The 27,376-nt window shown below is 35.4% G+C and overlaps 1 protein-coding gene across 12 annotated transcripts in view; it reads left to right on the top strand.

Annotated features, from left to right (window-relative positions):
* Window positions 1-27,376, top strand: part of LOC140641224 (palmitoyltransferase ZDHHC2-like) — a 464,956-nt gene that overhangs the window by 53,324 nt on the left and 384,256 nt on the right. Inside the window, exon 4 of one of the 12 annotated variants that reach the window (XR_012037752.1) lies at window positions 12,456-12,892. The exons of 10 other annotated variants lie outside the window; for them this stretch is intronic. The gene's annotated coding sequence lies outside the window, so the exon portion shown is untranslated. Of the gene's footprint in view, window positions 1-5,879; window positions 8,811-12,455; window positions 12,893-27,376 lie in introns of those variants that run through there. One more of the 12 variants, XR_012037751.1, reaches the window with a different exon arrangement.

Genomic DNA, 27,376 nt, shown 5'->3' with positions numbered 1-27,376 from the left:
TAAAACTATACTTTTTATAAAAATAAAAATCTGATCTCTTAAAAATGTGGTCATTCATATTACAAATGGATATTAAATAACTAGTATAACTACTGTGGAGAACTGGAGAAAGTCTTCCCCTTCAAGAGGTTGTATGAGACATTAATGCCATAATCACTTTTGATTTCATAAAAAAAGGGGACACCAGTGCTTGAGTGTCTGTCTTTGGCTCAGGTTGTGATCTCGGGGTCCTGGGATCGAGTCCCACATCAGGCTCCCTAAAGGGAGCCTGCTTCTCCCTCTGCATATGTCTCTGTCTCTCATGAATAAATAAAATCTTTAAAAAAATGATTTCAGAAAAAAGGAATAAAATTATATTTTGAAGTTTTATATATTGCATTGAAATTATTGACTAAAAATATATTACTGTTATTATGAAAAAAACAGATGATCCATTTTAAAAAATACAGGAAATTACAAATAATACTTGAGAAATTTTCATTGAAATATCTGAATTTTATTAAAAACATATTCTTGTAGACAATTTCTTTTTATTATTTTTTCATGTGTTTTTTATTAAAATATCATCTAAAAGCAGAAATCATGTTTTTCTTGTTAAAATGTTTATGAATTTATGATAAATGGCTTTTTAAATATGTGATCTGTTTTAACTACTGAAAAATTGTTCAAAATCTCAGTAAAAAATAGTTATCTTGGAAACTGTTTAGATATACTAAAACATGAAAGTGAACATTATAAAACACTCTTAACAGAAGTCTTTGAAACATTGCCCAAAATATGTTTAAATTTGCTAAAAAAAAAAACCAGGTTAGCCTATAATTGAAATTATTTTGATTTTGTTTAGTAGTTACCCATTAGAAGAATGATCTTGATGTTATTTAAATAAACAGATTAGATGTTTAATGAAATAAATATACTAGATACTTAATAAATCAATGAAATAATTTAACCTAGAAAAGGATAAAGATTATTTCCCTGTTATTTTCATCTTCCCACTAATTCGTTATATACTCTACATCCGTTCAAAATACATGAAAGGAAAGAATCTCTTAGAATATCATGAAAATTTAATCAGATCCCTTGCAGGAACATTTAGAGACAATCGCTTTATGCTGTAATCATTTCCTTCAGTCTTGATCCTTGAGGTGTGTATGAGGTAACATTATTAATGTTCTTTGTCTTTTGGGAGGTATGTGTAATTATTCTGTGCCTCATTGGTCTATGACTATATGCTCAACACTTTAATGAGAATTGCCCTTGCCTTGTCTGCACAATGCACTAAAATAGAGTCAAATCCCCTTTCTGAACTTCAGGGACCCATTTTTTGCCATGTATTATTCATTTTAAGTAAGTTAATGTCATTGGGAGACAGTTTCTGCCTTGTATGATAAAAGATTTTAAGTGAGGAGCAGTTAATTACTTATTGCCCATGCTCTGATGTGCTTTTCCATATGGCCTTTTTTTGGCATATGAGTGACAAGAAGTCATCAGGGCAAAGTCATAAGCAGAACTTTTTATATTAAAAGTTTAATGTATCAGTGCCTGAGGCACTAGCTAATTCCAGTTTTCTAGTTACAAACCTGAACGAATAATTTAGCATCTAGTGCTTCTCAATATGCTTATTTTATTTCAACTTCTGTCTCTTAAATCAAACATAGACTTATCTTCCAAATGCATCAATTGTATGTGTCAGTGACCTTGAAAGGAAACTTTTATTAGCAGAACTTCCGTGTCCTCATGGGAAACATACTAAAACTTTTAAACTACAGCTGTGGGTCTAGTTTCGGTGTAATAAAAATCCAAACTATGCATAGTGGAAAGAACATTAAGACATTTCTTTTAGTTGTCTTGGATTATAGAAAAGAAAACAAAATTTTCCTTTACCTTTTCTGTCTGAAGGTATGCTTTAATATATTCCATAATTGACAAATGCTTGCTCTGGTTCAAGCCTTGTCAGTCAATACATGTAACAATTGTTGGAACTAAAGAATAAAGAGTATGAACCAGTCAGCTGTAGAATGTCTATATCAAAGAAGGTTGAGGCCAGCAATGTTGCTTGATGGGCAGGTTGTAAGTTGGCATCAGGCTGCACTTTTAGAGTAGCCCACTGTTATTTCTCCATTGCTCTGCTTATTTGGGAATGGCCTTGAGTTCTATTGGAAATTTGGTGTAAAAGTCCTTCTGTACCAAAGCCTTGGAACTGCCACTTCATATTAAAATAAGAGAACTAGAAAGGACTTCAAAATAATTTAAGATTAACTGTTCATTTCATAGTTGAGAAAACTGAAGGCTAGAAGTTAGAGTGATTTAGTCAAGCACCCAGTTTAATTCTTAATGCTTTAATGCTATTAAAATATCTATTAATTAAAAAAAAAACCACTGTTGTCAGGGCACCTGGGTGGCTTAGTCAGTTAAGGCTTCTAACTCTTGGTTGTGGCTCTGGTCATGATCTCAGAGTTGTAGGATTGAGCCTCATGTAGGGTTCCCCACTCAGCACAGAGTCTGTTTATCCCTCTCCCTCGCTTTTCCCACCGCCACTCCTGTCCCGGCCTGCTTGTTCTCTCTCACTCTTTCTTATAAATACATTTAAAATAAATAAATAAATAAATAAATAAATAAATAAATAAATAAATAAAACTTATATAAATAAAATAAATTGTTGTCATGCATGCATCATTCACTGTCCGTAGCTAGGTATCAAAAAAGCAGAATCAAACCATAATGTTTAATTTTTCTTTGTTAGACTATTGGAAAGGCCTTCTCTGAACTGGATTTAAGAACATGATTGCCAAGGAGGCTGGTAGCAGCATAATGTGTTTTTAGGGCAGAAATTTGTTATAATTTAAACAAGAGATGAGATGCAACATTTACATATTGTATATTAGTGAAGTTGAATATGCTGTGCAAAGGGAATTTGTGCATGGGGAAGAGATTTTCTGGACTTGTCATATTTTTATGATGCTTAATGATAGCATTCTTTTTTGAATGGAAAAGGATACTTAACTATAATCTTATTTCCCTTACACCATAGTTATAGTTTTATTTTAAAAATGGTACTTTGCATATTATCATTTTAGAGAGATATTTGGCAAGAAGATAGTAAAAAGTAGAGAAAGAAACTCAATATATTACTAATGAAATAAAACTTGCCAAGAAATCAAAGCCAACCCCAATTTAGTAGTGATTAAATAGCAATTATAATTTTAAAGCTATTAAGACAACAGTGTGAACTGATTTAGTTTCAATTCAGTCCCAAGAAGGGACAGATGCACGTTGTATCAACAGATGCAGTCATTCCACTGAATAATGCTCTGGAGTGTAAATCGGAAGAGCTGAGTCTGTTTAGCTTTATCAATAATTTTGTGGAGCTCCTATTTTGAATCACAAATTTTAATCTATAGCTATTATTGCAATTCTTACCTTTTACTTGTAGAGAGATTTTGATGGTTAATGAGTTCTGTAAGAGGGTTCTTGGTAAATTTAGACAATGCTTTGCATGCTTTTAATGCATTTGAATGCATTTTAACACATTTGACAAGAATTGAAAAATGTATGTCATTAATACTTGTTATAATACTTTAGTAGTTTGGCAAACTGGAGTAACTATTATTACATGGATTAAAATTACTGGTTTTTCCAGGACTAAAGATTTAATCTAGTATTTTAAATAAAAGATCTTCTTTTTCCTTTCCTTTTCCTTATGTTTCCACTGTACAAACCTCTCTTGTACTTATTATCAACTATCACTTAGTGTTTAATATCTCATAAATCTCTCTGCAGCCTAACCTCTATAAGAAGATTCAAGCTCTGTTTTTAACTGCTTCCCTGGATCTTTCCAGGTGGATGTCTTCCAGGCACTTCAAACCCACCAGATCTTTAACTGTCACTTTTCTCATCAAATATCCTTCCTTCACTCAGAGGCTGATTGTTCCTGCTAGGAAATTTAGAATTATTTTTACCATCCTCCTTTTTCATAGCTCATGGTCAAGACGTTTGCAAGCGACTATCCCATATTCATCTACATTGCTGATGCCTTTGTATAGGTCCTTTTTCTTGAATGTGTTAGATTAATGCCATTGAACAGTTTGGGAATGGAACTAGGTGTTGTGGGAAGAAAGGAGGCTTTGGCATCCAGTAGATCTGAATGTTTGAAAAATCAGCTCTGTCTCTTATAAGCTGTGTTTGTTTGCTTAGATTAATTATTTAAACTTGTTGATCTGTAGTTTATTCAATGTATGATGGCAAGTAGTTATTTTACAGTTTCTTAAAGAGTTGAAATTTTATATATACATATTATATATATAACATATATTAATTCCTAGTACAATGCTGATACATCATAGGATTTAAATACACAGCAGTGATAGCCTTACAGTAGTATACTCACTATCTTTTAATGAATCTGGCTGCTAAAGTTATCTCACTTTTTGTTCAAGTAGCCTTTAATATTGCTACCCAAGCTCTTTCTAAATCTTGGGTCTAGCCAAGTCTTTACTAAGCTTAAAAAGCTTTTGAACCCCCTTAGTTGGAGGTTATCCCAAGCTCCAAGATTTTGGCTTCATTTACCACCACTTCCAGAAGATAGGTTTGCTATCTACCATTGGAGTCTACTAGGTACCTCCATGTTTCTCAATCTTGTTCTTTTTCTTAGTTGTCTTTTCTCTATGTTCCTTTGTAACAAAACTTTAGGCCTAACTAGTATCTTTCCTTTGAAGACTTCCTTGATTCCCACCACTTGTCATACATAGAAGCAGTTGCCTCCTGCTTCAGAAATTCTTTATAATTTGTTTACACAGCTAATTATTAGTTAACTTTGCTGACTTTCATCATGTTCTTGATACTTTTAAAAGTATTTTATATGAATGGACTTATGTATGCTTTATGGGATAGCACTGTTATTGTCCATATTTTAAAGATGAGAAACTCAGACATAGAATGATTAAGGAAATTTGCCTGAGATCAGATAGCTAGTTGGTGGTGGAGTCAGGCTTTGACCCGGGCAGTCTGGTTCCTGTGCCTATATGATTATCCATTTATTGCCTTTCAGTGGTATTTAACACTGGATGGGCTAACATTTGGTCCAGTCATATCCTTGACATTAAACTAAGACCCCGCCCTGTATTGTACATACATTAGTTCAGCAGTAACAAGTGCAGTAAAGGACACTTATGATGTGAGCCCTTTAGGACTATGCAAGTGATAGCTGTTTATAAATGATTTTCATTGTTAAAGTGCTTTTGAAAGGGTAATTATCCATAATACTGCACAATCAACTTTATATTACTTAGGGAGTGATTATTCATTTTTGTGACTTGCTTTTTTGTCATTTACTGACTTCACCTCTGGCCCATCATTCCTGCTTTTTGCTATTTCTTTGCTAATTAGCATGTCCAATAGCAGAAGAGAGGAGATAAATTCTAATCATTCATTTTTTTCTCCTTGTCAGCTGCTAGTGTAGGGAAAGGTTAAACTATTGGATAATGTAATGCTTAGGGTTATAATGTGGAATTTCATGCACATATCCTTATTTTTCCATTATCATCAATAACAGTATTCATTTAAAATTTTAAAACCGTGTGTTGAATACTTATTATGTGCTAGATTTTGTGGACTGCATCAATTGCTGTTTTAGGAGCCTGAAAAATTAAGTTTAATCTTATGCTTTTGACTTTTTAAATATAGACCCGATCTTAGAAATCTTAGGAGGTAATTTTTGACAATGTACTTTAATCAACTTAGCAGTTTACATAAATACTCCCTATAAGACGTAAGGCTTTAGGAAAATTTGTTCACTTGTCATTTGCTGAATATATCTAAACTCCTTGCTTTGGTATTTATATCTTCTCCAGTCTTATTTCTGTACTATGCTTCCATTGCAGGTCCCAAAATCTTCCCCAAGAGCATCCTTCTGGTTATACTGTGGTGGTTCCTAATACATGCATGTGCCTCAGGACCTTCATCAGGCCTGGTGGACTCTCTGTCCCTTGTCTCTCTTGTGAGTTTCTGCCTTTGAAGCCAAACCAAGTAGTAAGTTCTCAAGAAAAGCATCTCTGGGAAACTGCCTTGTTCCTGGCTTGTCTCCCTACTATGAGCTCTTACGATGCTTCTCACCTCTATTGCTAACACTTAGTTTTGATCCATTATATTTTATCTTGTTTTCTGCCTGTCCTGTCTCACTTACTGGTTTTATATTATAGTGGTAATATAAACTGTGACTTATTAAGTACTTTCTCAGAGTCAGACACTGCACTGAAGTTTTGACATACTTTATCTCACTGATTGCTTACAGCTTTAGGAGGTAGGCATTAGGAAGGAATTAATAGCAGCTCAGGTGATTAAGACACTTGCCCTCAATTTCACTGCTTATGATAGAGGCATTGCTTTTTATAATTATTTCTTTTGAGATCATGTCCCATGTCTTTCTTTGAGGGTTATTGTGAAGTGTTAGCAAGATCTGTCTTGTGCACCAGAATGCACAAAGGGGACGTTGGTAACCTGTGGGTAACCATATTATTCTTAAGGTCCAGATAAAAAGTGCATGAGTGAAGAGGAATAAAAATACCAAGTTGATACTTCTTCATTTGCATCACTTACAAAATTCTTATGGGGCACCAGGGTGGCTTAGTTGATTAAGTATCTGCCTTCATAGCAAGTCATGATCCTCGAGGCCTGGGGTTTGAGCCCTGAATGGAGCTTCCTGCTCAGCGGGGAGTCTGCTTCTCCCTCTGCCCCTCCTCCTGCTCATTTTATCACTCTTTCAAATAAATAAATAAAATCTTTTAAAAAAAACACAGTAAAATAAAAAATCCTTATAAATATATAGGATTATATATTATATTATAATCCCTAAATAGCAATTTACTGATGGAGAAATGTTAAGAGAATTCCATAATTTTTTAACTTATTGCTAACTGTATGATGGTAAACAGGGACAGCACATTTTCTAATGTGAGGTGGCCACCTAGAGCATTACCGTATTACAGAAAAATTAGTTTTGAAAATTTTAAGCCATCAGGATACCTGGATGGCTTAGTGTTTGAGCATCTGCCTTCAGCTCAGGGGCATGATCCCTGAGTCCTGGGATTGAGTCCCACATCGGGCTCTTCGCAGGGAGCCTGCATCTCCTTCTGCTTCAGTCTCTGCCTCTCTCTCTCTGTGTCCCTCATGAATAAATAAAGTGTTTAAAAAAAAGGAAATTTTAAGCCATCAAATTTATTTTGCTGTTTTATTTACCATTTTCTTACATCCTTAGTGAACCATTATGTAATGCCTTTTTCCCCTTGCCTTTCAGATTTTGAGAATGTTCAACTTGAAAGCTATGTTATTTTCAGTTTTCATTAATATCTGTAGCATTTTATAATAATTCAGTTAATGGGGAGTAACTTGTAAAACATTGGTTATTTAAGAACTCTCAATTTGAATATACATCGTTAAATCTATATTTTTAAAATAGAATTGTTATGCTTTCTGATTTTTCAGTTGATATTATTCACATTTTAAGGTGGAGACCCACAACTGTAGGGGTAAAATCTGGTTACTATATGCTGCAATGCTGCATTTTAAAGGTACAGCCACTTTTAAGGTGTCTACTGAAATAACATTTTTCTCTTTTGTAACATAATGGATTATAACACTTTTCTTTGACCGACAACCTAGATTATTTTCAATGTACCTAACAGACGTCTAATAAAAATCTATTCATGTCTCTGTGGGTAGGCACAGCCAAAGCAGGAAACGGTGCTCAGTGTCAGCAGTGCCTCTTCTGGTAATAAAGTTCCTGAGGAAAAACTTGACTCTGAACAGCAGGGGCTGGGGTTCTTCTCTCTTGAAATCTGCCACCCCATTTTTATGGCTACACTTTAAATCTTGTCAAAAAGTTAAATGTTGGGGATCCCTGGGTGGCTCAGTGGTTTAGCACCTGCCTTTGGGCCAGGGCGTGATTCCAGAGTCCCGGGATTGAGTCCCACGTCGGGCTCCCTGCATGGAGCCTGCTTCTCCCTCTGCCTGTGTCTCTGCCTCTCTCTCTCTATGTCTGTCATGAATAAATAAATAAATAAATCTTTAAAAAAAAAGTTAAATGTTTAGTTATCTTAATGTGGATTACAAGCAATCTTTCACTCTGGAAAGTTTTACACGGTTTAATTAAAGTCTCTCAACTTTGTGTGTTTGGCCCAGGAGTGTTTTGAGTGTTTGTTTGCTTAGAACAATGTATCTTTCATTTTTTAACCAAATATAAAAATACAGATAAACTCTGAGTACTTTTTTGAGGAATTTTTTTAATGTTAATTATCTTAAGCTATGTTTTATTTCAAGAATTAAATCGGATATATTTTACTTTGATTTTAGGTTGTTCAATGAGCTGGGGCTCATGTCATTGAGTTATATGCCGGTTTCTATGCCTTCTTAGTGACATCTTCTTCCCCTTTCAGGAGACTCTTCCATCTCCAGGAAACATTTGGGCAATGAGGGCAAGGTTTCCCTTTTCACTCCATCCTCTGTCTTCATTTGGCTGATTTGATCTGTATGAGCTTTTCAGAACCCTAGCCTCATTGTCCTTTAACCTTCTCCAATTAAAAAAATCTTAGAAATCTGGTTATTTTCAGCACTTACCACTCAACAATTAAAATTTGTCATCTTACTGTGGATTACAGATCTGCTGAGCCTCAGAGATTTCATGTCTTTGACCTTTATTTCTGCAACAACACTTGTTACTTTTCTTCCCTTGACCATCAGTTGCTTCACTGCCTTACTGGCTCTCCCAGTCTTCCAGCCATTTTTATATTTCACCTGTTTCTGTTCAACCTAATCCCTTCTAGTGACCATATCATGTGCTCTGACTCTTAGGAACTTCAGGAGAAGTCAATACCCAGCCCTGGAGACATACAAATGTCTGATTTACTTATACTTGCATCCTAGTTTTATTTTGTGGGACAGAGTCACATATCTTCTTTTTCAGTGTTTTATTTGAGAGAGAGAGAAAGAACACAAGCCAGAGGAGAGGCAGAGGGAGAGGGAGAAGTAGATTCCCCACTGAAACAGGGAGCCTGATGTGGGGTTCGATCCCAGGACCCTAGGATCATGACCTGAGCCAAAGGCAGACTCCTAACCAACTGAGCCACCCAGGAACTCCAAGAGTCACATATCTTCATAAATTATCTGCAGCCCATGATTTTCAAATAAAGAGGAATATTGAAGGAATGGAGAAGGGGGAGTGGTTCAGCTTGATGGGCTTGGGAACTTACACTCCTCCTGTAGGTAATAAGTGGTTGGAAAAATTCTAAGTTGTATAATATTATTAGAACTACACCTTTAGAAATAAAATGTTGCCAACAGCTGGGAGATCATTGGCATGTGAACAATTGAAGGATATCAGAATAGTTGGAGGCTGTTGAGATTGTGCAGTCATGAAGCATTGTGGCCTGGACTGGTCAGCTAGAATAGAGATGAAGAATTCCTTCTCCTTTACTGTGCTCTTGAGTGAGCTAGTATCCTGCATGGTGTTTATAATGATCTGCAGCTCTATGGGAGAGCTTCAGAAAAATCTCTGGGCTTTTTAGTATGATGACACATCAATTTATCTTTCTTATGGGAGATAAAGGAGTTTGCCAAACTAGTTTTCCTAGTTAAAGCCTGGTGTGTATCTTTCCATGGATGGAATTATTCCACATACTGTAACAAGAGGGTGTAATATGTAATATTTGTAAAGTTTCTTTGAGAAGTATTTCTTTGTGTAGAAATGATGGTTGCTTGCTATTTAATTTAAATCAGAGAACAGAAATGGTATTTCTCCTCAGTGCTCTAAATAAGGTAAGACCTTTGAGCCTACCTGAAATTAAGAGAGTTATAATTGGATTGTCAGCAAGATCATATAATCTTTGCCAGGAAAATAACAAAAACATTTGGAAATATTTGCTATTTTTAAGGTAGGCACCAAACTTGACCACAGAGCCTGGCTAGAGGTAGTTTGTAACCTCTCTGTTGTCCTTATGACCCCAGTGAGGTAGGTAAGTTGATAGTCCTAAAAAATACTGACTGAGAACTCCCAACTTTGAAGGAGAATGGAAGCAGCAGGAATAGAATTGGAATATCCCTTGGCATTGCCTACAGTAAGAAATAAAGGTATGGTATAAATTCTTTTGGCTTGTCTCCTTTCTATCTTTTGGTATCCTGAAATTTCCAACTTACTATGAAAAAATGTTCAAAGATCTGGACTGAAGAAAAGAGAAACTTTTAATTTTGCCAGATACTGTGATATTTAATCAAGTGCTTTTCCCTAACTTAAGATTATTTGTTGTCTGCACCGTAGCATAGAAGTAGCTAGAACTTTCAAATGGCATCCTTGAAAAAGAATAACAATAAATTGAAATTATATACTGACTACTCTGTCTCAGATTCTTTGCCACATGACCTTACTTTTATATTTTTCTGTCACATTGAAAATCTTTGGAGGGGGCATAAGTAAGTTTTTGTGTTCAGTTAGCCATCATGGAACAGAAATTCAATCATTTATCTTTAACAAAGTCTATGAAGTAAATATTTGCTAATTTAGCCTGATCTAATTAGAATGATATTTGATATTTTACATACAGATTTATTCCTTCTTGTAGTTCTCTTTTTCTGCTTTCTGTTAAGATTTGTGAATACTTGCTATATTCTTCCAAGCCTCCTGCTATCCAAGCTTTTGGATATCTGGAAATGAGTTTCCCATTTTTGGATCATGATACTTTCTATACTTTTTTTTAAAAACGATTTTATTTATTCATTCTTGAGAGAGAGAGAGAGTGAGTTAGAGACACAGGCAGAAGGAGAAGCAGGCTCCATGCTGGGAGCCCGACATGGGTCTCGATCCCGGGTCTCCAGGATCGCACCCTGGGTGGAAGGTGGCACTAAACTGCTGAGCCATATGAGCTGCCCTACTTTCTATACTTTCTACATAGTATTACCTCCTTTGCTTCATTTGATAGGATGAAAATAGATTTGTGTGAAATGTGTCTCAGTGGTGCAACTGTTCATCCAGGTGAAAAAAACATTTTTATTAATATATTAAGTCATTTGTGCTTATATCATCATAGTCATGTAAATACTGACAGGGCATCTTTTAAATTTTGTTTTATTCGCTTGCCCTGCGTGGAATACTTATGTTTTCAACATTTTTGTCAGGGACTTGAAACACAAAGAGAAATAAAATGAAGTCCTCCCATACTGTCTTGATGATTACAGCTTTGTAACATAAATGGATAAAGAAGATGTAGTATATATAAAAAATAGAATATTACTCAGCCATCAGGATGAATACTTAACATTTACATCAATGTGAATAGAACTGGAGGGTATTATGCTGAATGAAATCAGTCAGTCAGAGAAAGACAATTGTCATATGGTTTTACTCATATATGGAATATAAGAAACAGTGCAGAAGATCATAGGGGAACAGAGGAAAAGTGAATGGAAAGTCATCAGAGAGGTAGAAAAACCATGAAAGACTCTTAATTATAGGAAGCAAATTGAGGGTTGCTGGAGAGGAGAAGGGCCTGGGGATGGGGTAACAGGGTGATGGACATTAAGGAGGACATATGCTGTGATGAGCACTGGGTGTCATATGCAACTGATAAGTCATTGCACATTACATTTGAAACTAAGTACGTATTTTATGTTGGCTAATTGAATTACAATTTTTAAAAAGGGAAAAAAAGTCGCAAGTAGAAAATTAAGTCCTGGAGTAACAAAGTATGCTTTCTTTCTGAGTTAAGAGTAGTGTCTTAAAACTGTGCCCATGAAGTTGTGGCACACTAACTTGTAAGCTTGCAAATAGGTAAAAATTGGATCTTTCAGCCTTGACAGATACAAGATATTAGAATTTATTTCCTATTATAGAACCAAATGACATTGAATTGTGAATTCTCTGTAATTATTAATCAGTAACATGATACAAAATTGTTTCTTTTTTCCCCAAAATCATGCAGCATTTTTACCATTATTGTTATAAATGTGACAGGCACAAGGACAATGATTTGAATGCTGTGGGTAGAAATACTCCCTCTGGGAATATTATGATAGGATAATTACATGTTGGTTTTGTTGTTGTTATTCTTTGAGTTAAGTTTTAAGCTCCTCATCTTCCACACAGAGCTTACTTTATCATTTTCATCCCTTTGAGACTTTTAGCAGAAGCCTAGGAGCATTGTAGACGCTAGGTAAGATTATAAATATACAGTGTTTGCAGGCCAAGTCTCATTCACAACCCTGTGGGGAATCACGCAAATGGCAAGAGTGTTCTAAATGCAGTGCTTATAATTTCACTTCTTTGTTCTGTCTTTTCTCTGTTGGGGCTAATATCCATCACCTATTTCAGTGGAGTCCATACTGAAGTGAAACTTTACGTAGTATTTTATTATTTATTTATTTGTTTATTTATTTATTTATTTTTAAAGATTTTATTTATTTATTCATGACAGACACAGAGAAAGAGAGAGGCAGAGACACAGGCAGAGGGAGAAGCAGGCTCCGCGCAGGAAACCCGATGTGGGACCCGATCCTGGGTCCCCAGGATCACACCCCAGGCCGAAGGCAGCGCTAAACCGCTGGGCCACTGGGACTGCCCTGCATAGAATTTTATTGAACATTGTTTGGAATTAAAAGAAAAACTGTGTGCTTTATTTGGTGTGTGTGTGTGTGTGTGTGTGTGTGTGTGTGTGTGTGTGTGTGTGTTTGAGTTATAAATGCACATAAGAAGCTTGGAATGAATTCTTCAAATCTGTAATCAACATCTGTTTTCATAAAGAGAGTTCTTGACAGAAGCATGAAAAATACAATTCTTTTTCTTTTTGTTTTCTTTGTATTATCACTGACTGTGGGCTGTTCACAAACACATATTTAAGTAAGCCTGTGAATCAGGTAGTGGGCTAAAGCTTTTTTTTTTTTTTTTTTTTTTGTGTGTGTGTGTGTGTTTTTTGGTTCTATGCCAATATCAGTTTTCTTTTAGATCATTAATTTCTGGAGTGAAGAACCTTTGCCTTATTCATCTTTGAAACTCCACACTAGGCCCCATCTGCTCTGAAACATAGGAGGGGCTCAGTAAATGTTTAGTTATTTGAATTAGTGAAAAAATTGGACTCAAAAATAGTAAATGGGCACATTTTCAGTGAAACTATTGTCTAGAAGGAATTAAGAGAATGGTTTACTTCAGGCACAATAATGCTTCTCATTTCAAATGTCTAGTTGTATTTTAAAAATAGGCTTTAGCAATTTTCTTCTGCTCTTTTGTAAACTTTTTATTCTTTATTATAATTGCTCAAATGAATAATTATAGCAAACACTTACCAAGAGCTTATCAAGTGTCAGGTATTGTTCTCAGCTCTCCCCATATTACACATTTAGCCATCAGAAAGCTAATAAAAGTATTATTGTTATCTTTGTTGTACAAATGAGGAAATGGGAGGATAGATAATTTCCCAAAGTCACATAACTGGTCAGGACAATACAGAGTCAGAGGAAGATTCTAGGCTGATGTCTTAATATTTTCTCCTAGAAAAGGATGGATATGTTAAAGTTGATCCACAATTTGAAGCAACTGCCTAGAAGAGGTCAAAAAGGACCTGAAAGGCACACTATTTGGAAACCATTTTCTGTTGCAGCAAGCAAAAATTTGGCTTTAAAAGCATTCTCATTTCTTTAATCTTGACAAGGATTTATTTTCCAGGCATTCTGGCTGAAACCCATTAGACACCGATACTGGTGGAAAGGAAAAACACACATTGTACTTGGCCCAAGATTGAACTGTATAGAGACCATGCCACATAACAGGTGTTCTATAAATACTTTTTTGATAGAGAAAAATGGTATTAGAATTCTAATATGATATTCTCATTTTAGACTGATCTATAATTCTAGTTTGCAAACTTTCTCATACCCATCATGCCTTTGAAGGAATGTATATCCAGGTGTTAGTTTATAATATAATATTGATTCTGCACTAAACTTTATGTGTTTTTTATATGGGATTATGGTCATTTAATGGGCTAGCACATATTTTTATGGTGATTTAATTTACTGACATTCTAGAATAATTCTACATATGTATAAATACACAGGCTAAAAAATAAATAGATCAAGATTCAAAAATTCTAGACCCTGTTGGGAATTTTATAATGTTACATATGAAAATTAACTTCTTTAAAATGGAAGTTCTGAGTTTCTGGAGTTTTAGTTTTCATTGATCAGATGGCATTGAGAAATTTTTCAGAAGGACAGAATGGCCTTTAAATTTTTTTAAAATTTTAAATAAAAACGTAAAATTAAAAACAAAAACAAAAAAAAAAAAACCGTAAAATTAATTGATAATAAACATATTTTGTATCATCCACAGAACCACTTGTAACCAAGTACTGAGAGAGGATTTAACAGTTAGAATATGCCTTATCTGAGTTTCTCAACCTTCACATTGACATTTTGTATTAGATGGTTTTCTTGTAAGAATCTGGCCTGTGCATTGTAGGATGTTTAGCTGAATCCTTGGACTCTGCCTACTAGATGCTAGTACTCCCTTTTCCCACTTGACAACCAAAAATGCCTCCAGATGTTGCCAAATATCCCCTGAGAGGCAAAATTGCCCCAGTGGAGATCCACCATGCATTAGTGTCTAAGAACATGTTTAAGCGAAGTGGTAATTATAATGTGGGAAAATATGAAAAGAATAGAGGCAGAACTTAATACATAAATGATGCATTTAAGACCAGGTAAAGTCCAAATGGCAACACAAGGAAATGAAAATTTAAGGCTTCATTCACAATAGTTTTAATAGAAAAAGTTTAGAACACTTGAATTATAAGATATCAGAAGACAGTGTAGGCATTCAGAACAAAGATGACAAACCTGTACAGAGGCAGTTAAATACCATATTCACATTTAGTTGCAATATAATAGCATCATCTATTGCACTAAATTAATGTTGTTAATTTGAATTATATTGCTTTCTAAATTTTGCTTGTATATGTTGGTAAATTTGTTTTGGTTGGAGAATTAAAGCTCTAAGCAGAAGCTCTATCTAAGCATAAGGAGTTTATACTTAGTTTTGTATTTATACATATTTAACAAACATAATAATAAAAATAATTTGTCAACACCAGAAATCCTCAAAGAAGATTCCTTTTTTTTTCCATCGGAAAGGAAACATATTTCTAAGTTTGAGGAACACTGGATTTGGGGTGTCAGAGACTGAGTGGAGGGAGAGGCAGTGGGCCAATGGGAGGACATTGTTGAGAAAAATGGTGAACACTCCAGACTTAGGTGCTGGACCTTCTGCAGCATCATTTTAATTTGTGCCAGGTACAGAAGACATAAAAATCCATGTTCTCTTTTTATAACTCACTCACAAAATCACAGAGACTACTGAGTTATTTTATAGTTTTCCTTTTGATAAAATTAAAAAGTTTATAAACACCCTTGTACCTTATGTAAACTGCCATGTGGAAAGCAATGCTTATCTAAGTGAGTTAATTTTAATTTCAATCAAAACTGAAGAGACGTAGGAATCAATGATGGAGTTAGAAACATTTTCAGGTGATTTTGACAACTTACTATGTCCCATTGTATGAACGATACACAATCCTCTGATTTTACAGCAAGTGGAACAGCCTCGAGCAGACAGAACAGGCTCTCTTTACCTGATATGCTCCCATTCACATCATCTGTTGTTACCTTACTCCTTTGTTGGATCCCTCTGCTCAAAAAATCTTTTGAGACTCTACTGCCCTTTAACCCAAAGAAGTTGGAAAACCTTCCCCTTCTAGCCATGACTCTGCCTCTTTTTCCTTTTATTCTCTTCCCTCGAAAGGTGTTTTTGCATGATGGTCAATAAGGTAGAAGCACCAAATTGATCATAAGTGGTCATAGTTTCACTGGTTGAAGTGGAAGACCCTGGCCCTTCCTGCTGAATCCATTTCTCTCCATTCCCAGAATGGAAAGATCCCTGGAATAATTGATTCCTCCAGATCTAGGATGGCTGGAGATTATATTCTGCCGTAGTATCCAAGGCAAGGGAATTTGGAAAAGTAATTAGGGGTTGGAAGGCATTTCCTAGCTTTCTGGAAGGAAGGTGCTTCCTTTTCAGCTACACACCATGGAGATAAATGATTGGCCTTTCTCCCTTCATCCAACAATGGCCTGGACATCTACATTGCTATAAATAGCCAGGCCAGAGACTCTCAATTTTAATATAAGCTCTAATCAATCAACACTGGTTTGAAGACTAAAAAGAAAAACCCCTGGAAGAGAGAGAAGGGGCTTTCTGAGAATAGAGTTTGAAGAGTATTTACAGTGCACTAGGAACCTTCTTCTGTTCCATTTAGGGGAGAGTGGGACTTTACATGTATCATGTGACTCCATGGAATTTGGGTCCATTTGAATATTTGTGGTTGTGTCACATTTCTAAAAAGACACAATAAAAATCCAAGCAGTAAGTTGGATCAAAAATTCAATATGTCATTAGGATGACTCGCCGCTAATTAGGGTCATTCCTTTCTTCAAAAAAGTTAGATAAACTGGTTGCGTTTTAGAGAAACATTTTGGAAATAAACATTCCTATATACTTAATATATAATTATAAAATAATTTTTAAAAGTCAGTTTATGCAGGAAGTTTATCTGTCACTGTGTAAGTTCTAATTTGTAGCATTAGAGGTCCTAATATTTGGGAAGAGAAATCCTTCAAATCGCTATGATTTTGGAATCAAACCTTTCACTCTTATAAATGAACAGTATCATTTGATAGAAAAATGTAAGTAACTGTTTTATAATGTCAAACCCTGTAGGATAAGTGAAATGTAGGCCTAGTTTCTTGCAGGCACAGTTGTCTTGTAAACTGCCAACACATTTGATGGGTACAGCTTTACTGAGCCTATTAAAGGTATAGAAAGAATCCCCAAAGAAACAAGAATAGAGACTTTAACCTTCTAAAAGTTCATAAGCTCACTGAAAACAATTGTTTGGATGTCTTCCTGATTATTTTTGTAAAAAGAAACAAGGTTTGATTTCTTTCAAAAGGCCATTCTTCTGAGAGATGCATGAATGCTTTATACATGGACATATTTTTCAGAACTCTAAATTGCTAAAACCAAGTTTATCTGAAACTTTATGAAACAAATTCTCTCTTGATCATTTTATTTATTGTTCCTTGAACTTGTATGTATATTTTTAGGGAGTAGGCTGTCATGGTTATTTTAAAATTACATTTTTAAATTCACTTCCATTAGGAGTAAAACTGGTTCTTTGTGGATAAGGAAAAAGTTAAATGATGCACAAATCACTCTTTTGAAAAGCATTCTTTATTTTTTATTTTGAAAGGAAGGAATTCTAAATGGACTACTTATGATACGTACATTATAAGATACATATTAGTCTTCAACGTAGAGAAAGAATTCTTTCCGAAGAAGATAATGCTGATGATTTGGGGCACTGAAAACTTGGATTTCAGGTATTAGAGGGAAAAAAATAATTTTCAGGCCTTTGATCTGGAATAAAGAGCTATCTGAATGAAGCAGAGAATACTTATCAATCACAGAGAATCTAGACTCCCCTTCCCCCATAGTTTGTTTTGGAGCACTTAAACACGTTTTCTTTTTCATTGCTATTGATATTCTTTTTTTTTTTTTTAAGGATTTTATTTATTTATTCATGAGACACACACACACACACACACACACACACACACACACACACACAGGCAGAGACACAGGCAGAGGGAGAAGCAGGCTCCATGCAGGGAGCCTGATGTGGGACTCAATCCTGGGTCTCCAGGATCATGTCCTGGGCTAAAGGCGGTGCTAAAGCACTGAGCCACCTGGGCTGTCTACTATTGATATTCTTATGCATGTTTTCCAAATACAAACTAAAGTGCCTTGTTGGTATATTCCATCTATACACCAGAGAGAAATACCTAAGAATTCTCGAAATATATTACATAACTGAGTTGTGAGACATTCACTTCCTTTTCCCTCTATTCCTCTGCATTTTCCCCCCCTTTCTCCTTATTTTGGGGAGATTTTTTTCTCCATCAGTAATAGAATTAGTTTTGTGTGTAGTGGAGGGCAGACAGTGCCTCCAGTGCTAATGGAATTTAATTTCTAGCTGAAACATTTTTCATGAATACTTAAAACATAAAAGAGAGATCTAAATAATTTCAGCCAAAGAAGGAGTTACATCTTTCATGACCTTGGCATTTATTCAACAACTATTTTCTGTATTCCTGTGATGTATAGGGCACATTGCGCAAATCCATATATTAATTGGAAATTGTCCATGCCTTCCTGTAGGAGGAATAAATAATTCAAATTAGAATTATGTAAAAATATCATAAGCTTATTTGAAAAGCCAAGAATTCTCCCTGGAAGATATATGGTACTTGAGCTGGATCTAATATACAAAAAAAAAAAAAAAAGGATCTTACCATTAGAGAATAAAAGAAAGGACATCCCAAGAAGAAAGAAGAGCAAGTTCAATTGCAGAGAGGTAATATTTTGGGAAATACCAAGTGTGCTAGATTATATATTTAAACTTTGTTTCAGTTCAAAGCACAGCTTATCACTAACTTTCTCCACTCTTAGCAAACCATCTTTATCCTATCATAGCCTGCTTGTCCCAGCCCTGCCTAGTCATCCCAGATTGAAGAAGTGGTACAGCCTTGCCCAGCCCTTGGGCCATTCTGGACTAGAGTAAAAAGCCTTATTGATTACTTTGGTCCCAGGAACAGATAAGTCTGAAATAAGACCTGTAAATGTAGATCTAGGATAGCTATGCCAAGATGAGCCCTGATGATCAGGAGGGGCCCTGAACTACAGAATACCTCTACCCTCTTCTTTGGTCCCTTGTGCTGAACTTCCTCTAGTATTCTGCGAGTGTGGTCCTCTGACTGAGAGACCTATTTGCACCATTTTGTTTCTGGCTGGCCTACTATTTTGAAGAGGTTGATTTTTCTGTAAGGACAATACAACTGCTCATGTAAAGTGTGGGTTCTCCTCCCAGTGTGCATTTTTCCCTGGAGTGAACTTCTTTTGTTACTGAGCCCTGACAGAACCAAGATTGATGTAGCTTCATCACTTTGATACTGCACTTGGAACACTGGCATTGGCTATCAGCTTCCCTTCCCTCTACTTGGAGGCCAGTTCTGAACTCAGCTGGCTTCTCAGTGAAACAATTAGGCTATTTGGATAAAAGTAACAGAAACTTATTTGAGCTAATTGTAAGAATGAGATGAAGATATATTTATGAGAAGGATACTGTATCTCACACAATGATAAAAAGCTATAGGACTAGGTCTAGAAAAAACAATTTGAGGCCAGAAGCAGCGGAACTGATGGCTTGTTTGTTCAAGATATCACTACAGTTGGAATGAAAGAGGTACCCATCTTTTTTACCCTTGCAATCCTGAGCTCAATTCTTCAGAGAATGAAATTCTTAAGTTATTTTGTATATTGATTAGGCTAGATTGGTCTATGTCTTCCCCTTCCCTTTGGCCTGATTAAGGCAGGTTACTCCCTCCCCCCCTTTTTTTAAAGATTATTTATTTTAGAGAGTGCACAAGTTGGGGCTGGGGGCAGAAGGAGAGGGAGAAAGAGAATCTCAAACAGACTACATGGTGAGTGCAAGCCCAACCCAAGATTCAATTTCATAACCCTGAGATCATGACCTGAGAGGAAACCAAGGGTCTGATGCTCAACCAACTGAGCTACCCAGGTGCCCTGAGGCAGGTTCCCTTAACTGACTTACCACCAAAACCACACTCAATGGGAAGAAAATAACCCTCCAAACAAAATAGTATGGTGCATACCAAAGAATTCGGAATGGATACTAGCCAAGCAAAACCAAGATTATCAACTATACTTGGCCTCTCTATTTGTATCTGGTCCAAGTTATCATTTCCTCCTCACTGGCCGATGCTATTTGGGTTCATTATACATGCAGACCAACCTCCCTAATTTATGTCAATATTGGAATATCTAACATTACTTTCTATTTTATGAGGTCTCTTTTTGGAGGATTCTCTTAGTCAGACTTGGATTGGTTGCCTAGCATAATCAGAATCCAAAAATCTATAGCCAAGGGACCACACTTTATTTCATAGACTTGAGAGGAAAAATAAGATGAAATATATTTATCTATAGTTACAAAACTGCAATCAGGTTTTAAAAGTCTTAATATCTCAAACACAATATTAAGATTTTCTAAGCTTCTAGATTTAGATTGGGTTCAAAATAATTACAAATAGTTTTGGTAATGCTTACTGAAGCCTGAAAAATGAAGAGAGTAATTTTAATACAAGTTACATCTGTGACTGTTGTAGTTCAATAATTTTTATAACCATGAATTATTAATAACTTTTGATATTTCTTATTATTGATTTTAAAATTCAGTATATATTTGGGGCACCTGGGTGGCTCAGTCAGTTAAGCATCCAACTGTAATTTTGGCTCAGGTCATGGTCTTAGGGTTGTGAGATAGAGCTCCTCAATAAGCTCTGCACTCAACAGGGAGTCTACTTAAGATTCTCCCCTTCTCTTTCCACCCCTTCCGTCACTCTCTCTCTCAACCCCCCCCAAAACAAAAACAAAAACAAAAAAATCCTTTAAAATTCAATGCCTATTGTCGAAAATTCTCTCTTAAACAATGATATTGTAAAATTTTCAGTGAAGCAGTCCTTGTTAAAAGAACTGCTCTAAAGCAGGGATGCCCCAGTGGCTCAGCGATTTGGTGCCTGCCTTCCACCCAGGCCATGAGCCTGGAGACCCGCGATCGAGTCCCACATCGGGCTCCCTGCATGGAGCCTGCTTCTCCCTCTGCCTGCATCTCTGCCTCTTTGTCTCTCATGAATAAATAAATAAAATATATTTAAAAAAATAAATAAAGCAGTTCTCATGCTTCTCAACCTGACCAGCCATGAATTTATTTATTCTTTGATTTCACTTGAACAAAAGATAACTGGTTAACACATTAAGACAAAGTGATATTCAGAGACATTTTCAATTAAAATAGTCAAACGAGTTTCTGACTCTTTAGTATATTGTTTGGCTCTATTTTGGCCCACTGTGAAGCACATCGTGCTATGCATATGAGAGTACTTAATAAATTATAGCCAACTCTGTCACTTAATTTGGTTCAAATGTGATGCTTATTATGTCCAAATGATTGATTTTAACATTATGTAAGCCAGGCATTTTTGGAGAGGCCTTATTTCTCCTTTGATCATTTTCCAATTATGTATCTCCTCTCAACCACTTTATTATTTTTTTTAAGATTTTATTTATTTATTCATGAGAGACACACAGAAAGAGAGAGGCAGGGACACAGGCAGAGGGAGAAGCAGGCTCCATGAGGAAGCCTGATGTGGGACTGGATCCTGGGACCCCAGGATCAGGCTCTGGGCCTAAGACGGTGCTAAGCCACCGAGCCACCTGGGCTGCCCCTCAACCACTTTCTAGGTTGTACTGTGTCCTGCCTGTCACAAGGGAGAATGAGCATCAGGTAGTAAGCAGCTCAGTATAACCCACACCATAACTTAAAGTTGCCTTTTTCCCGCCTCTAATGATAGTCCTGCAATATCATCTCAGCTGTTGGATTGTGACACACAAGCGGGATGATTGACCTGCCAGAATGTAAGAGCCTTAATAAAAAGTCATAACAATAACAAAAAGATATTTTCAATTTCTTTCTTTTATGTAAACTATTATTTGCAACAGTAATCATCGGGTTTTTGACCAGACCTCAGCTTCTTCTGCAGTATGTTTCAGGAATTCTCCATGAGAACAAGAAAAAATATTGAACTGTTTTGGGTTAAAGGACAGTGCATATACCATAGGGAGGGAGGGAGGAGGTGAAAGAGGGCCCTGATTTTAAATATAATAAGTTTTACAAATGGACTTCTTAGTAAGCAGTGGAGCATTCTTAATTTGGGCTCAGTTCCATTGCTTTCAATGAAAAACTCTTAATATAAATGCACTGGATCAATCTGGATTCAGTTTAAAGTGATACTGTAATATGTAGAATATTTCTGTCGAATTTTTGCTGCCAATCAGTTCAGAATGGAATGCACTATTGATTTTAATAAAAAAGTTATTAAGTGCATAGTGCATAGTGTGAGTATATACAAGTTTACTTTTTGAAAAATATTTTTAACTCTTTGAGGAACCTCCACACAGTTTTCCAGAGTGGCTGCACCAGTTCACATTCCCACCAACAGTGTATGAGGGTTCCCTTTTCTCCACATCCTCTCCAACATTTGTTGTTTCCTGCCTTGTTAATTTTCCCCATTCTCACTGGTGTGAGGTGGTATCTCATTGTGGTTTTGATTTGTATTTCCCTGATGGCAAGTGACGCAGAGCATTTTCTCATGTGCATGTTGGCCATGTCTATGTCTTCCTCTGTGAGATTTCTGTTCATGTCTTTTGCCCATTTCATGATTGGATTGTTTGTTTCTTTGGTGTTGAGTTTAATAAGTTCTTTATAGATCTTGGAAACTAGCCCTTTATCTGATATGTCATTTGCAAATATCTTCTCCCATTCTGTAGGTTGTCTTTGAGTTTTGTTGACTGTATCCTTTGCTGTGCAAAAGCTTCTTATCTTGAGGAAGTCCCAATAGTTCATTTTTGCTTTTGTTTCTTTTGCCTTCGTGGATGTATCTTGCAAGAAGTTACTATGGCCGAGTTCAAAAAGGGTGTTGCCTGTGTTCTTCTCTAGGATTTTGATGGAATCTTGTCTCACATTTAGATCTTTCATCCATTTTGAGTTTATCTTTGTGTATGGTGAAAGAGAGTGGTCTAGTTTCATTCTTCTGCATGTGGATGTCCAATTTTCCCAGCACCATTTATTGAAGAGACTGTCTTTCTTCCAATGGATAGTCTTTCCTCCTTTATCGAATATTAGTTGCCCATAAAGTTCAGGGTCCACTTCTGGATTCTCTATTCTGTTCCACTGATCTATAGACCTGCCCTACGACCCAGCAATTGCACTGCTGGGGATTTACCCCAAAGATACAGATGCAGTGAAACGCTGGGACACCTGCACCCCGATGTTTATAGCAGCAATGGCCACGATAGCCAAACTGTGGAAGGAGCCTCGGTGTCCAACGAAAGATGAATGGATAAAGAAGATGTGGTTTATGTATACAATGGAATATTACTCAGCTATTAGAAATGACAAATACCCACCATTTGCTTCAACGTGGATGGAACTGGAGGGTATTATGCTGAGTGAAGTAAGCCAGTCGGAGAAGGACAAACATTATATGTTCTCATTCATTTGGGGAATATAAATAATAGTGAAAGGGAATATAAGGGAAGGGGGAAGAAATGTGTGGGAAATATCAGAAAGGGAGACAGAACGTAAAGACTGCTAACTCTGGGAAACGAACTAGGGGTGTTGGAAGGGGAGGAGGGCGGGGGGTGGGAGTGAATGGGTGACGGGCACTGGGGGTTATTCTGTATGTTAGTAAATTGAACACCAATAAAAAATAAAAAATAAAAAATCTAAAAAAAAAAGAAAAATATTAGTGTAGCCAAGCAATAAAAATACTAATATTTGGAATTACTGAAAAATATACATTAGGAAGTAATGTATAACATAACATTAAACCTCAGCATATGGCCTACTGAACAACATGACTCTCTTGCCTGGAAGCGTAGTATGGAGAAGTGTTATCACAGAACAAAAGAAATCTAAGATTGGCAAGAAAGCAATAGATTCATGGAAAGTCCTTAAAAAATCCATATTAAGCACATATTATAGCTAAATATTGTGTTAACATGCTCAGATGAGTTTTAAATGATAGGATGGAGACAGAATATATCATGGATTTTTGAAATAACTCTTCCAGAGGATTGTATTAGTACCTGAAGGTAAGTAGCACATAAGGATAATTTTGGAACAGTTACCACCTCACCCTGCCCACTTGTTATTTTGAGACCAATTTATAAGGCACAGCAGGATCTAACATTTTTAAAAGAGTTAGAGTGAGAGGCTGGATATCCAACCAGCCTAACTATACATAACCTTAAAATCCCACACGTGAGTCCTTCTGCAACCCTTACTAATGACACATTCAGCTTGAACAACTAAACATTTCAAAATAAACACCACCTTTAACCATTACCCATCAAAACAAGTGATATACGAAGTTCAGAGGGCAGCCGTAGGCCATGCTACCAACTCTGAGCCAATCATCTAAAATCAGCTGTCATGGAAGCTGAAGTTTAAGAAATGAAAGATAAATAGAAGAATACAACTTACTATAAAAGAGTATGTTCTTTTATCTAAAGTTTAACCCTTTAATATGCCTCCCAAAGATTGCTTACTCAAGATAACTGAATAAGAATACTCTAGGAAAACTGTAGACTGTTTGGAAATGTTTTGCTAACACTAAAGACAGAAAAAAAAAAAACAAACAAACATATATTTTGGAAAAGAATTTGGAACTCTATTCCTGTATGTTACTTTCAACTCTTTTGAGTGTGAGTAATGTGATTTAGTTATGATTAATGAGAAAAATGTAGAGTGAAAGATAATCCAAATGAGCTCATATATTATACATGTAATAAATCCTCCACTCTGAAAATGAAAAAAAAGAAAGGTTTTTACATTTATGAACATTAAAAAACTACCAGGATGCCTCTCTCCAAGGTAAATTCTAAATTCATATTTAAAGCCTATGAATTTGAAGAAACTCAGGGTTTTTAGTTAGCTGGGAGTGTCTTGATTTGCCTTCAATTTATAGTTGTGGAATAAATCAAGTATAAGATGGCCTAGTGTAATTATTACTAATTACCGTAGATAAGGAAGAATTCAGGAAAATATTGAAAATTGAGCTGACTCTTAGAGAATTCAGGAATTGAATTAGAAAAGAAATAAAGGTGATGAGGAGTGTGTTGAATTATTTTCTGAAATCTTTTTTTGTCCATTTGTGAAAAGCTTTTATTTTAGTTAACTGGGTTTTGAGTTAAATTTATCTATAGTCACAAGAGTGGCTGAAAATGATACTATCAAATTTCCCAAATAGCCAGTTATAATTTTTTAATTCAAGTATAATTAACATGCAGTGTTATATTAGTTATATTAGTGTTATATATAACAACAATTCTATATTTTACTCAGTGCACATGAGTGTAATCTTAATTTCCTTCACCTATTTCATCCATCCTCCCACCTACCTCCTCTCTAGCAAGCACAAGTTGGTTCTCTATATTTATTTTTGTTTGTCTCTTTCTTCCTTTGTTCATTTCTTTTTTAGATAAAAATTTTTAATTTTTATTTTAATTCCAAATAATTAACATACAGCATTATATTGGTTTCAGGTGTGCCATATAGTGATTCAACACTTCCATACATCAGCTGCTGCTCATCATGACAAGTGTATTCCTTAATTTCCTTCACTTGTTTCACCCATCCACCCTCCTCTAGTAACCATCAGTTTGTTCTCTGTAGTTAAAAGTCTATTTCTTGATTTCTCTTTTTTCCCTTTGCTCATTTTTTTCTTAAATTGCACATATGAGTGAAATCATATATTTGTCTTTCTCTGACTTATTTTCTTAGCATTATACTCTTTAGCTCCATTCATATTATTGCAAATGGCAGAATCCCATTCTTTTTTATGGCTGAATAGTATTCCACTGTACACATTTATCCATTCATCTATGGATGGACTTGGATTGCTTCCATATCTTGGCTATTTGTAAATAATGCTTCTATAAACATAAGGGTACATATATCTTTTTGGATTAATGTTTTTTGGATTGATTTTTTTGAGTAAATACCCAATATTGGAATTACCAGATCACATTGTAATTCTTTTTTAGGTTTTTGAGGAACTTCATACTGTTTTTTTCACAGTGACTGTACCACTTTGCATTTCTATCAAGAGTACAGAAGGTTTCCTTTTATTTTCCAAATCCTCACCAACACTTGTTGTTCCTTATGTTTTTTATTTTAGCCATTCTGACAGGTGTGAGGTGTTATCTTATTGTGGTATTGATTTGCATTTCCCTGTTGATGAGTGATGCTGAGCTTCTTTTCATGCGTATGTTAGCCATTTATATATCTTCTTTGGAAATGTCTGTTTGTATCCTCTGTCCATTTCTTTTTTTTTTTTTTTCCTCTGTCCATTTCTTAATTAGATTCTTTGTGTTTTTGGTGTTGAGTTGTACAAGTTCTTTGTATATTTTGGATATTAACCCCTTATCAGATGTATCACTTGCAAATATCTTCTCTCTTCAGTAGGTGGTCTTTTTATTTTGTTGATGGTTTTCTTCATTGTGCAGAAGCCTTATATTTTGGTGTAGTCCCAATGATTTAATTTTGTTTTTGTTTTCCTTGCCTAAAGGGATATATCTAGAAAAATGTTTCTACTACTGATGTCAAAGAGATTACTGCTTGTGTTTTCTTCTAGGAACTTTATGATTTCAGGTTTCATATTTAGGTCTCTAATCCATTTTTAGTTTTGTGTGTGTGTGTGTGTGTGTGTTTGTGTGCATTGTAATAAGAAAGTTTCTTTTTTTTTTTTTTTTTTGGCATGTGCTGTTCACTCTTCCTAACCCATTTGTGATTATTCTTCCCCTCATTGGATTGTCTTTCCTACTTTGTTGAAGATTAATTGACCATATAATTGTTTGCTTTGTTCTTCTTTCTCAAAATTGCTTTGGCTATTTGGGGCCTTCTGTGGATATGTACAAATTGGATTCTATTTGTTCTACTTTTGTGAAAAATGTTGTTGGTATTTTGATAGGGATTGCATAACATCTGTGGGTGGTATAGACTTTTTAACAATATCTGTTCTCCCAGTCCATGGGTATGGAATATCTTTCTATTTGTTTCTGTCATTTTAAGTTTCTTTCATCAATGTTTTAGTTTTCAGAGTACATGTCTTCCACTTCACTGATTAAATTTGTTCCTAAGTATTCTATTCTTTTTGGTAAAATTGTAAATGGGACTATTTTCTTGAAATCTCTCTCTGCTACTTCATTATTAGTATATAGAAATGAAATGCAACAGATTTCTATATATTAATTTTGTAACCTGTGACTTAATTCATTTACCAATTCTAGTAGTGTTTTTTGGTGGAGTCATTATAGGATTTTCTATATATAGTATAGTATCATCTGCAAATAAAGCAACTTTTAGTTCTCCCTTACCAATTTGGATGCCTTTTATTTTTTTTCTTGGTGTTGTCTGATTATTGTGACTAGGACTTCCAGTACTAGTCACTTCAGTCAAAGTGGTGAGACTGGACATCATTGTCTTGTTCCTGATCTTAGAGGAAGAGCTTTCAATTTTTTACCATTGAGTCTGATGTTAGCTGTGGTTTTTCATATAAGGCCCTTATTGTATTGAAGTATGTTCTC

Source organism: Canis lupus, chromosome 10, assembly GCF_048164855.1.
Source record: "Canis lupus baileyi chromosome 10, mCanLup2.hap1, whole genome shotgun sequence".
Taxonomy (NCBI): domain Eukaryota; kingdom Metazoa; phylum Chordata; class Mammalia; order Carnivora; family Canidae; genus Canis; species Canis lupus.
The sequence above is the reverse complement of the archived record's forward strand: the minus strand, read 5'-3'. Positions and strand labels throughout refer to the sequence as shown.